Source organism: Azolla caroliniana, unplaced genomic scaffold, assembly GCF_043228905.1.
Source record: "Azolla caroliniana isolate FFs.n. ecotype wild unplaced genomic scaffold, voAzoCaro1.0.p SCAF_21, whole genome shotgun sequence".
NCBI lineage: Eukaryota > Viridiplantae > Streptophyta > Polypodiopsida > Salviniales > Salviniaceae > Azolla > Azolla caroliniana.
Window position 1 is genome coordinate 11,160,014 of NW_028230456.1, and position 14,379 is coordinate 11,174,392.

Below are 14,379 nucleotides of genomic sequence, written 5' to 3' on the forward strand. Positions count from 1 at the left end.
GTGGATATGTATGCTGAAATTGCAACATTTCAAAATCGATGGATATGGTTGCTCGTGTCCATACTAAATATAAGATAGTGGATCAGAAAGTTCGACCTGTAGCGGAACCATTGCTAGCTGATAGCATAGATCGGCTAAAAAGGGTGAAGGAAGAACCAATGTTACGGGATCCGAGGATGATTGGTCATGTGTTTACGGAGTCTTCGTAAGGGAAGCTTCAGATAGGAGGGGGTGATTTCCTTAATCAAGCTGAAGAAAGCCAATTTCGAAAGATGTTATCTCAACATGGTAAGGATTTTTCTTTTTCACCTTCAGAGATAGGTTGTGTGGACCCACAACTGGTGGAGCCAATGATTATCTTTACTGTCCCTCATATGCCTTGGAACTTGAAACCAATTCCTGTTCCAAGAGTTCATATTCCGAAACTCATTGAGTTGCTAAAAGAGAAGGTGCAGATGGGTATCTTGGAACCTTTGAATGCTCCATATTCTAACCGGTGGTTTACAATGCCAAAAAAGAACGGATCTCTTAGGTTCATTCAAGATCTCCAACCAGTTAACAAAGTAACGATTCAGAATTCAGGAGTTGGTCCCGTCGTGGATTCCTTTGTAGAATCTTTTGCAGGTAGAGCTATCTAATCCATGGCTGATTTGTATTCCAGATATGATCAATTTCAGCTTGCTTTGGATAGTAGGGATATTATTACAATGCGTACACCTATTGGGCTGGTTCGAAAGTGTAGTTTACCAAAAGTCACAACTAATTTTGTCACTCATATGATGAACACAATGAATAAGGTGCTCAGGGATCACATTCCTCATCGAACAATGCCTTTCTTGGATGACATTCCAATTAAAGGATGTCTAGAAGAGGAGAAGGATGAAGAAGTTGGGTTGGATGGATGTCGGAAATTCGTCTCAGATCATATAGCAGATTATGAAGACATATTGAAGAATTTAGAGGCACATTTGACAATTTCTGGAGAAAAATCAAGTTTTGGTAGATCTGAAGTACGGATTGTGGGACATTTGTGTGGCCCCTATGATCGGAAACCTGATCTAGCCAAGGTGGATGACATCAATGCAATGGAGGATATCTGCAAGTCAACATCACAAGTAAGACGGTTTTTAGGTGCATGGGTTTTTTTATCATATTTGGATTCCACATTTTGCACATATTGCTGATCCCTTATATAAGTTATTACGGAAAGGAAAAAGGTTTATATGGGAGGAGGAGCATACATTGGCCATGAAGAAGATTAAGATACTTTTGTCATCTGCACCAGCCTTGCGACAACCTATATATGAGCAAGGTCGACCTATCTTTGTGACTGTAGATGCAATTCCGATTGGAATTGGATGGGTTATTAATGAAGAGGATGAAACTAGAGATCAATATGCTATTCGGTTTGGAGCAAAGATTTTACATGATCAACAAAGAAGGTATGCTCAAATAAAGAGAGAGTTGTGGGGCATAGTTTCTGCGATTAAAGCAAACAATGATTATTTGATTGGATTGGAAGTGGTTATAGAGACGGATTGTTTGTAGATCATTGGAATGTTTTCAGGATGCTCTTCTACAGATATATCCATGCTGAGATGGATTGCCTATATTAAAACATTTAACCCAGAGATCCGACACATTACAGGGAAAACCAATGTTATGGATGATATGTTGTCCCAAGCACGGACTATTCTAGAACCATCTTCTCTGGAGGAAGAGGATGATTTTGATAATGGATTCTTTTGTAATGAGATTGGTTTGCAGGTGCCTGAATTTAGAGAGGAGGAATATGAAGGAGAGCTATTGCAAATCGGGAAATTCCTACAAGCACAAGAAGGAAGCCCTGATTGGACACCAAAGGATTTTCGCTATTCAGGAAGAAGGCTTATAGGTTTCTCTTGAAGGATGGATATCTTTGGAGATTTGCAAAGAAAGTTAAGGATCCTCCAACTTGAGCTATCGGTTTACAGGTTCAGAAAGATAAGATTATTTCTGATTTTCATGATAGTCATTGGGCTAGACATAAAAGAGTGGTCAACACATTTTCAAAGATTAAGGATCGGTATTGGTGGAAGGGAATGTATGCGGATATCCAAAGGTATGTGGAATCATGCATTGAATGTCAAATGTATTCTGATTATAGGGTGAGAGATGAGCTACATCCGACGTACTCACCTGTGTTACATTATAAGTGGATGGTGGATATAGTTCATATGCCCTCTAGTCGAAATCAAATGAAATACTTGGTTCTTGCTCAAGAGGATTTGTCCAACCAAGTGGAAGGAAGACCTCTCTGAAACAAGTCTGCACCGGCCACTCTAAAGTTTTTATTAGACGATGTAATTTGTAGATATGGTAATGTTGGGCAGATTGCAACAGATCAAGGGGAGCTTGATTAAGATGAGGCTCGAATGTTCTTCCAAAGATTCGGGATCCGATTGACTTTGACTATTGCATATAATCTGGAGGGAAATGGTAAAGTGGAAGGGGCCATGGTCCGATTGTGAAAGCTTTGGTCAAAGCATGTGATGGCCGAATTTCTATGTGGCCTGACATGCTTCCTTATGCTCTTCGGGTTGATAGATGCACTCACAACTCTGTTACAGGATTTATGCCATCCGAACTACTTTTTGGTCAGAAGCCTATTATGCCTACGGAGTGGATGATTCCCACTTGGGGAGTTTTACCTTGGGAAGATTAGATGGAACGTGAAGATTTGTTTGCTGTTCGAATTCGGCAATTAGAGAATAGGCCGGAGGATATAGCTGAAGCTGCCAGGAAACAACAAGAAGTTCGATTGAAAAATAAGGATCGATTTGACACGCAACATCGAGTTCAGAATATTCCCATTGAGAAAGGAGATTGGGTTTTGGTGTTTGATAGTAGCCTTGAGCATCAACACAAATCTATTTGAAAATTCTCTCATTGATGGTTTGGGCCGTATCGAGTGGTAGAAGTCCGGCAAAATGGAACATATATATTGTCAGAATTTGATGGAGCTCTTCTTCGAATTCCGATTGCTAGTAAACGAATTAAACTCTTTAAACAAAGAGCCTATCTTGTTCCTGACATTTTTCAGGATGAACGATCCGTGGAAGCTAATTCGAATTGGGAAGAAGATGTTGAAGAAGAGGTGGTCCATGACGTGGCAACTACAAGTATCCAATTAGAAGCGGTAACGACAGTTTCATCACATGATACTCGTCTAGAAGAGAAAGTAAATGAGAAGTTTGAAGGGGATAAGATGTCTCTCATGTCGATTCCGGAATTGAATGAGGATGATTGGCATGCATCAAATGTTCAAATAAAAGGAAAGAAGACTTTGGTTGAATTTTCTCCACTTGGCACATACCGGAGGATGTGCAGGTTAGGAGGGGGTGCATGTCGTAAAGGGATATGACTGATTGGTGCCACCACGATTCCACACTTGCCTCAACTACAACCACGCATCTTGACTTGGTTTGGTGACCCAACACTCCTTGGAGATCCACCTGATTCGATTCATTGGAGTTGATTTACATCCTAGACTCAAAGTTCTTTAGTATTATTGTTCTTAGGGATTATATGCATTATTTTGGAACAAATGTTGTGTAGTCAAAACCATGTAATGTATTTCATGTGCACCATATAACGCACATGCAAAGTTTCTCTACATGTGTGCTACATGGCCCCCATGCTTTATATCGCGCACATGCACAAGCTTCTCTAGATGTGTGCCACGTGGCCTACATGTAATGACATCAATTTAGTAAAAGAGGGGAGGATTATTGTCACAGATGGGGGGAAAAAAAAAACAATCAAAGAGTCCTATTTTGTAAAGGGTTTTTCTCTCAAAGAAATAGTGAATTTCCTATTTTGGCATTTCTTCTTCGTTTGAGTTTGAGGAGTAGCGTTGTACGGTATTTTCCTCGTAACTCTCAATTATGACGTCTGTTTTCGATGTTCTATAGCTCTTGGAAAGCTCTTCCAGAGGGCTTTCCAATATAAGGTAGGTGGAATGATATAAGGTTTTTTGTCTTCACGGGTAGGGCTGCAAACCACTTGTGACTATTGAGATACTTCCGCCTCGACTTCCCACTCTTCTCTTTCATCTTCTTATTTCGACTGTCCTGGTTCAGAACTCCAGTGGTTCCGCCCGGACACGTCAAGCTCTTATACGTGACGTGCTTCGACATGAAAACACGACCACGATTCCTTGACCCGATTACTCAGGAGGAGTAATCGAAGGTGCTCCCTAGGAAGGAGTAACAATGACGAGTTGACGAGTAGTGGAGACTCAACCGTGCTCTCCCTGCACAAGGAACCGAGGAGAAGGTTCACACGCAAAGAGAAGGGGAAGAAGAAGATGTCGGAATCCGGCACCGACGAAGAAGAGTCAGATCGGAGTGAATCCGACTCTAGAAAGAACAAAGAGGAACCTCCGAAAACAAGGTCGAAGTCAGCAATGAGGGCCATGAAATCGGCGAACCAGAAGTTACGCCGATCCACCCGCCAGAAGAATCCCATGTGTCGAATACAAGTGTATAATGGACGTATTCACACTATCCCTTTGTATAGCTCAAGTTTGGGCCATTTGTGTAATTAGCATAAATGGTAGTTGCCCTAAGTTTGTCACTATATAAAGTGACCTAGTAACCTTTTTGTAAGGTTGGTTGTATTATTGTTTCTATTGAATAGAAAGAGTCTTTTGTGCCTTCTCTCTCTCTCTCTCTCTATCTCTGTGCACGATCTTAGAAACTGTCATATGCAGGTACTCAACCCCAATCGAATGCTACTTGATCTTCCGCATTGACGGCCTTGTCTTCAACATTTGGTATCAGAGCCTGCATAGTATTCGGTCCTTCAACCCGCTGTCGGCCGTCGTCTCAGCCTGCACAGCATTCGGTTTCTTGCGTCATTCGAAGAAGAGAGAAGAAGAAGAAAAACGAGGCTTGCATCTCATCGCGTTAGATCATCTTCGCTTGGAGTAAGCCAGCCGGTTGTACTTTGTTCCTTGTGATCGTAACCGCTCGAGGTGAAATCCCCTTGTGCAACATTGACACGATCGTGCTCCACTCGGTTAAACGGCATCCGAAGAGGTCATCAAACGCTGCTCGCCGCTCATTGTAACCACTCGGTGCAGATCGGTCTCAAGACAACAACCCAAATTCGTGCTTCATCCGGCTGATCGACATTCGGGAGGATCAGTTGGATCCGTCTCTCTCGTCGCTGCAGTCACCCGAAGCAGAATCGGTCCAGACAATCGGTTTCAATAATCGGTATTTGGCATATATATTCGGAAGCGAACCGGGCTCACTCCGACTCGGCAACATTCGGGAAGACCAGTCGGTTCTGTCCCTCAAGTTACCGGAGTCAATTCCAGCAAGTTCAACAATACATATATCCGAAGCCGAACCGACTCGGGTTCAAATCCGACTAGAACGATATCGGGTGAGCCAACCGGCTGCACTCCAACAAGGTTCGTAGTCAACTCCGAACCGAGCTTCGTCAACCGAAACCAAATTTGATGGCATCAACATCCGGCTCGTCAGAAATGAGTCTACGAAAGTTCGATGGATCGAACTTCAACTTCTGGAAGGAGCAAATGCAGGACTATCTCATAGTCAAGGGGCAAATCGATCCCATCGAAAATGAAGAACCTCCAGAAGGATACAAACCAATTGAGTGGCAGAAGCTGGACAGAATCTTCCGCGCCACGATTCGGATGCACCTATCGGAATCGGTATACTTTACAGTGCAATCGTGTACGACAGCATTCGAACTGTGGAAAACACTGTCGGACACTTACGAAAAGAAGGTCGCTGCAACAAAGATGTTTTTGATCCGGCGCCTCTACAACTTGCGGATGAAAGAATCAGATTCGGTTCAAGCACATCTCAATGAGTACGAAAGCATAAGCTCCCAAATCTCCTCTCAGGGGACGGCAATCGAGGATGAACTCAGAGCAATGATACTCATGAGCAGCCTTCCCTCATCATGGGAAACTTTCGTCACAACCGTGTGCAACGCGTCAACCACGGCTGTTAAATACTCCGAAGTCACGAGCGCAATCCTGACCGAAGCAGCTCGGAGAAAGTCTTTCGCCAAAGACTCAACAGACGACGCTTATGTAGTACAAGGTTCGACAGAACGATCGAACATACGAGGAAGAGATTCCTCACGGCAGCCGAACAATCAGCGAAGACGGAGCCAGTCACGGGATAATCGAATCTGCAACTATTGCAAGAAACCCGGACACATCAAAGCCGACTGCCGTGCACTCAAGAACAAGAACGACAAGTCTCAGAAATCAGACAAGAAGAGTGGCCGGCATGAGGAGATCAATTACGTCAGCTTCTCAGCTGATGTGCTACCAAACGACCCGAATATACTATCAATCGAAAATCTAGTCGGATCAGAAGTTCTGCTCACGACTGAAGAATCGAGCACATGGCTCTTAGATTCGGGTGCGTCATTTCACGTGACTCCTCATCGATCCCAATTTCGGCAATATACGATCCGTCACTCCGACTCAGTTCGAGTCGGCAACTCGCAACACTGTGACATCATTGGAATCGGCACAGTAGAGCTCAACCTTGCAGGTGGCTCTACACTTGTACTTCACAATGTCCGACATGTACCCGAGCTCTCAAGGCCATTGATCTCAGTCGGACAACTAGATGAAGACGGCATTCGTGCCGGTTTTTCTTCGGGAGGGTGGACACTCCACAGGGGGAACCTCCTGCTTGCTAGAGGACCCAAGATACACTCACTGTATCCGTTACATGTTACGCTCAGAGAGGGTAACCTGTTTTTGGTGGATATTCCTGTGTCATCACTATGGCACAGAAGATTAGGACACCTCAGCAAGGCCGGCATTACGCACCTATCTAGAGCCGGATACATCCCTAAACTCTCCTTCTCGGACCATCAATTCTGCGAACATTGCCAGTATGGCAAACAAGCAGCCGCATCACACCCGACATCAGCACCAAGAGAAACGAGACCTCTCGATTTAGTCCACTCGGACGTCTGTGGCCCAATGCCGCATCAGTCTCTCGGCGGTGCCTCTTACTTCGTCAGTTTTATTGACGATTCGACTCGAAAGGTGTGGGCTTATCCAATTCGCACCAAAGATCGTGTCTTCTCGATCTTCTCCGATTGGCTCGCTATGGTAGAAAATCAAACTGACCGAAAACTGAAATGCTTTCGGACCGACAATGGGGGAGAGTTCAAATCAGAAGAATTCGTCAAATTCTGCCAACAACGCGGCATCCGACGTGAATTTACGGCACCACACAGTCCGGAGCAAAACGGGATTGCAGAACGCATGAATCGGACAATCCAAGAACGGATAGTTTCCATGCTCCAACACTCCGGACTGTCGGATGGCTTCTGGGCAGAGGCTCTACTCACGGCAGTACACATAATCAATATGTCGCCAAGCAGACCTCTAGGACTTCAAATTCCTCAGGAACTATGGATCGGCAGTAAGCCGAATTACGACAAGCTGAGGATCTTCGGATGCGAGGCGTACGCCCTTATTCCGAAAGATGATCGCCGAAAACTTGCACCTCGGTCCAGGAAATGCATTTTCCTTGGATATGGATCAGACGGCGAAATGGGATACCGACTCTGGGACCCCGAACGCAGACAAATCGTTCGAAGTTTGGACGTTGTGTTCAACGAGTCGGCTATGAATCCATCAGTCGAAACACCGATCGAAGTCCGAAGGGTAACATTTTCCGATGTGCCGACCCTTCAAGAAGGCCCCGCTCTTAACACACGGTCAGCTTCACGGGTAGCTGAACCTTCCACTATCGACTCGGACAACTCTGACTCGGCACAACAGAATAATCCGCTTTCGGACCATCCGACCTCGATACCCGATACGACCAGTCCAATCATACCTCGACGATCCGAGAGACTGTCGCAACCTCCGGAGAGGTATTCTCCTGGAATTTTCTTCACCGACGCCGGCGAACCGACGTCTTACGAAGAAGCATCGACATCTGTCGATTCAGCCACCTGGCATCTGGCGATGGAGTCGGAAATGCACTCCATTCGGGCAAACAAGACTTGGGATCTGGTCGAATTACCTAAGAATCGACGTGCTCTTCCTTGCAAGTGGGTTTATCGACTAAAAGAGACGTCTGATTCGACCACCCCAAAGTACAAGGCCAGATTAGTTGCGAAGGGCTTCCAACAAGAATATGGCGTCGACTTCGACGAGATTTTTTCACCAGTGGTGAAAATGACAACCCTTCGTTTTCTACTCGGCGTAGTGGCAGCCGACAACTTGGAGCTGATTCAGCTAGATGTCAAAACAGCCTTCCTCCATGGTGATCTTGAAGAGGAAATTTATATGGAGCAGCCAAAAGGCTTCGTGGCAACTGGCCAAGAACATCTAGTCTGCCGACTCAGGAAGAGTCTATACGGCCTCAAACAAGCACCGCGACAATGGTACAAGAAGTTCGACGACTTCATCCAATCGATCGGCTTCTCCAAAAGCGATGAGGACCATTGTCTTTTTACCAACACAGCTCAAGATGGATCACCCATCTTCCTCATCATTTACGTGGACGACATGCTAATTTCTGGACGCCACGCGGGCGAACTTGCCGATCTCATTCGGCAATTGCGGTTGAAGTTTGCCATGAAGGACCTCGGTCCGGCACGACACATACTTGGCATGAAGATTAGTCGGCATCGCGATAAACGACATCTTTTTTTGTCTCAGACCGACTATATCGGACGTGTCTTGGAACGCTTCAACATGCAATCAGCCAAATCTGCTTCAACCCCGCTCCCCATGAATCTTCGGCTCTCTCAGCGAGACTGCCCGACATCCGGTCCGGAGGGGGAAGATATGAAGTCGGTACCGTATGCACCGGCAGTCGGCTCCCTTATGTACCTGATGGTCGCGACACGGCCTGATATTTCTCATGCCGTAGGAGTCGTTAGCAGATTTATGCACAATCCTGGCCGATCGCATTGGAACGCAGTCAAGCATGTGTTCAAATATCTGGTTGGCACAAAAGACCACGACATTCTTTTCGGTCCGAACTCAACCTCAGGCGTAGTCGGTTACACCGACTCGGACTTCGCCGGCTGTATAGACAGTCGGAAATCAACAACCGGATACTGCTTCAAATTCGGCAATGGAGCAATTTCATGGAAGTCGAAACTTCAGGAGTGCACAGCGACCTCAACGACCGAAGCAGAATATGTAGCTGCGTCCGACGCTGCAAACGAAGCTTTGTGGCTCGGCCGGCTGGCGCACACGTTTCGACAAGTCGACCATGACTCGGCTCCAGTTGTCTATAGCGACAGTCAAGGTGCTGTTGCCTTGTCGAGAAATCCGGTTCACCACAACGCCTCCAAACATATCGACGTTCGATATCACTTCGTTCGGGACTGCGTCATTTCAGGGAAAATCGGTCTGGAGAAAATATCCACAACCGACAATGTCGCAGATGGAATAACCAAGTGTCTTTCGGCAGACCGCTTTCGGTCCCTTCGGCATCAGATGGGCGTAACGACAAACCAGTCCGGTTAGAGCCGGACACAGCGCAGGATGGTTTCAGACAACCGACATCAGTTCCTTAATGATCGGCTTCAACTCTTCCGACCCGACCAGTTCGGTCTTCTGCCTTCGGACCCTGCCGACTCGAACAAAACTGATATGTCCGAGAACCTAGGTTTATACCTGTAATCTTAGATAACCCATGTATACGCCCATTACGGGGGAGTGTCGAATACAAGTGTATAATGGACGTATTCACACTATCCCTTTGTATAGCTCAAGTTTGGGCCATTTGTGTAATTAGCATAAATGGTAGTTGCCCTAAGTTTGTCACTATATAAAGTGACCTAGTAACCTTTTTGTAAGGTTGGTTGTATTATTGTTTCTATTGAATAGAAAGAGTCTTTTGTGCCTTCTCTCTCTCTCTCTCTCTATCTCTGTGCACGATCTTAGAAACTGTCATACGCAGGTACTCAACCCCAATCGAATGCTACTTGATCTTCCGCATTGACGGCCTTGTCTTCAACACCATGATCCGATACGGGTACAATGAGTATATGGCACATCATTGAGCGTACATGGCGAAGGTGGAAACAATGCATGAGCTAGAGAGCTATGCAGAAGCGGCCAGGGATCCGAATTGGAAAAAGGCCATGGAGAAAGTGATGCTCGCGCTCATGGAGAACGAAACATGGGACTTGGTTGACATACCAAAACGTGTGAAGCCGATCGAATGCCGATGAGTGTACAAAGTCAAATATAATGCTGATGGCTCCGTTCTCGTGAAGATTTTCGGCAACGGTGTGAAAATTAAATGGAATGTACAAAATCAAGTGTGGTTCTTCACACACAATGCGAAACAATAATCGTGAAGATACTATTTTATATTAGTTTAATATCTTGGTATGAAAAGATGAATGTCTTCAAGAGCTTCCGAATGTACTTTACTACATTTGAAACGGACAACTGAATGTCAAGTTATGTGAGTGTGAAGTTTGAGAAGAAGAAGAGAAAAACAAAATTGTGAGATATCCCACATAGATAGGACAAATCAGGATCCCACAATATATAAGTAGAGTCAGAACTTATTACTTTTTGTTTATGTGTGGAGCACAGAATGTCTAGGTGACTTGGGCTAAACTATTCGGATGGATAGATGTGGCTTAACTACTCGTAATGGTTTTGGAGAACTAAACCAGACGAACGTTGACGGAACTGGATCGGGCCAGATGCATCCGGACGACGATGGGACCGGACCGTACCAGACGGGATGCGGATCGAACCGGTCGGGACCAGACAGAGGGGTCGGTCGAATAGGTTGATCGCGACGTACAATGTCTTGAAGATTTTTTGATGTGAAACGAACAAAATTGCCTAACGGTTCCATCGGTTCATTGGAGGTCAACTAAAGGTGTAATATGCAGTTAAACATTTGTAAATACAAGACTAAAGCCTTGTAAAATTTTGTGTTTTTACGTGGTGTAAGTAAAAATTGAACCTTGCACCTCCTACATAAAAGCCACATGACTTACCACTAAGTTAAGTCATAACTTTAAAGTTATATTTTTATCATTATACTTTTCATATGCAAAATCTCATACATGAGAGCTTCGATGAATGACATGGCAAACATGCACCACATGCATTACGTGCATGTCTTGTACCCTCCCATGCATCATATGCAAGGGGGGATCTATAAAAAAATGGAGGTCAAGCAAGATGGGACGAATAAAAAAATTGGGAAGAAATTAATAATAATAATAATAATAATAATAATAATAATAATAAAAAATCAAGTTATCCTAATGGTGATGTATCTTGTCTCTCAAATCTAAAGTCAAGCGTTCAATCTTATCTCAATCTCTCCCTCCATATCAATCCCTCTCAATCTATCTTAAATACTTTCTCGGTAAAGCTAGTACAAACCTCGATTCCTTCCGGTCCATAACCCCGGTGGTTTCGCCTCACGATCTGCACATAGTTACGGATTTTCACAACATAATTAAGTGGTGAACCCGAGGTTAAAGAGGCGGTGGGAAGTATCAACTCGAGGATCGACCGATACTTGGACAAATCAGGATCCCACAGTATATAAGCAGAGCCAGAACTTATTACTTTTTGTCTATGTGTGGAGCACAGAATGTTCAAGGTGACTTGGGCTAAACTATTCGGATGGATGGATGTGGCTTAACTAATTGTAATGGTTTTGGTGAACCGGACCGTATGGACGGTGACGGAACCGGGACCGGGACCGGATGGATGACGACAGAACCAGAATCGGAACGAACGGACGACGACGGAATTGGAACCAGATCGGATGCGGATCAAAACGGTTGGGACCGGACAGAGGGGTTGGTCATATAGGTTGATTGCGATGCACGGTGTCTTGAAGAGTTTTTGGTGTGAAACGAACAAAATTGTCTAACGGTTCCATCGGTTCATTGGAGGTCAACTGAAGGAGTAATACGTAGTTAAACATTTGTAAATACAAGGCTTTAACAGGGTGTAAGTAAGAATTGAACCTTGCACCTTCTATATGAGTGCCACATGACTTACCAGTAAGCTAAGTCATGACTTTAGAGTTATACTTTTATCATTGTACTTTTCATGTGTAAAATCTCATACATGAGACCTTCGATGAGTGACATGGCAAATGTGCATCGCATGCATTTCATGCATTACGTGCATGTCTTGTACCCTCCCATGCATCATATGCATGGGGGTGTTATAAAAGAATGGAGGTCAAGCAAGATGGGACGAATAAAAAAATTGGGAAGAAATTAATAATAATAATAATAATAAATCAAGTTATCTTAATGGTGATGTATCTTGTCTCTCAAATCTAGAGTCAAGCGTTCAATGTTATCTCAATCTCCCCTCCATATCAATCCCTCTCAATCTATCTTAAATACTTTCTCGCTAAAGCTAGTACAAAATTCGATTCCTTCCAGCCCATAACCCCTGCGGTTCCACCTCACGATCTGCACATAGTGACGGATTTTCACGACACCATCAACTAGTAGAAGACCTAGTTAATGGCCAAGGTGTTAAAGTAAACGTGTGGAAGCGTTTGATAAACCGGCTCAGCCAGATAGAAATAGAAGATGAGAAGAAAAAGTTAACACACATAGAGAGTACGTGTACATAGGAGAGAGAGAGAGAGAGAGAGAGAGAGAGAGAGAGAAAACGTAAATTGTATTAAAAAATACTCTAAAAACTCTCTCTATAGAATGTGCTAAACAACACTATTTATATAAGTCCTTAAAGGACTGACAGAAGTACAGTGTACTTCAATGCTCCTACGAGCGATTGACACTAACTCCCAAAAATATGCCTACGTACTAGGCTGGATCCGTAGGCCTCTAATGGGCTACTAGGTTCAATCTGATCCGGCTCCTGGTTTTGGATATCATTCAGACACCGATCTGAACTTGTGGCATTAGCCAAGATGAAGGATCTAGGACACCCTGGAATGCATACTAATTAGTCAACACCATTATGTGTTGAGTATGCTCTTCAAATTCGGAATGACGGAATGCAAATCTGTCTCAACTCCTCTGGACTGAAATGTCAAGCTTCGCCAATGGTTGGGAGCAACATGTGATGTGACACGGTTCCGGCAGATTGTCTGAAGCCTCATCTACTTGGAGATCACTCAGCCAGACCTCAGGTACCCAGTCGGCATGATCAATCAATTTATGTCGCAACAGACTATCGAACACCTTCATTCCACGCATAAGATCATGCGATATATCAACAACAATAAAGGTCAGGCGTTGCTATATCAGACCGATGTAGTCGGCCAACTTGTTGGCTACATAGACGCCGATTGGGCTAGAAATGCCGGCGACCGCAGGTCTACATCCAGTTATGTGGTTTCACTTGGAAGCACTGCAATCGCCTAGAGCAGCAAAAAGCAGCTGACAATGGCACTGTCGAGCATCGAGGCCGAATATAGAGGAGTGGTTGTCGCGACATGTGAAGCCATTTGGGTAAAATGGCTATTGAAGGATCTGCGAGTGGAGGTGTCTAATCCGATCGTGATCTATTGCGACAACCTCAACAACATCCAACTTGCGAAGAACCCCATCTTCCATGCCCAAACTAAGCACATTGAGGTGCACTACCATTTTGTTCGTGAGCTCTCCAATGAAGTGGAACTTCTGCATGTACTGACTGATCGGTAGGTTGTTGATATCTTGATGAAACCTCTTGGCCTAGAGAAGTTGCGACATTTTCGTGTATGCTTGGCTTACAACATCTCGACATGCCAAACTTGAGGGAGAGGAGTGAAGCCGAAAAGGAGGGACACGAAGTCCGGAAAGCCGAATCGGATGAAGAATTCAATTTCAGCACAACTGAAGAAGTTAGAATGACCAAATTGGCTAGAGAAGCCGAGGATGCATGGGCAGGTGGAAGAGAGAGCCGAAGCTAAACACTAGGGGAGTGGTCGTAAGAGAGAGCCGAAGCTAGAGCCAACCGGATTAGGGGGAGAAAGAGCTGAGAGAGGCTGTAAAGTTAGCAGAGTCAAGAAGGACAGAGCTGACCAAAAGAGGAAGGCTAGGACCCACATGGGCAGATGTGGTGAAGGGCCCAAAAGAGGACGAATCAAGAGTAGCCAATGTTGGCCGGTCAGAAGAGCAAGGACAAGTGGGAAGGCGGAATCGGATCGGATAATAGGAAGTAAATAATAGTAGAATTATTATTCGGAGGGACGGATCCGGTACAGTTGTACCGATCCGGATCCGGACCGATTCGGATGTCGGTTGCCTAAGCGCACCGATTGTAACCTTGCCGGATGCCTATAAAAGGATCCGATGATTTGTAAAGTGTTGGGACGGAAGTAATACAATAGTAATTATTGCGTGCTT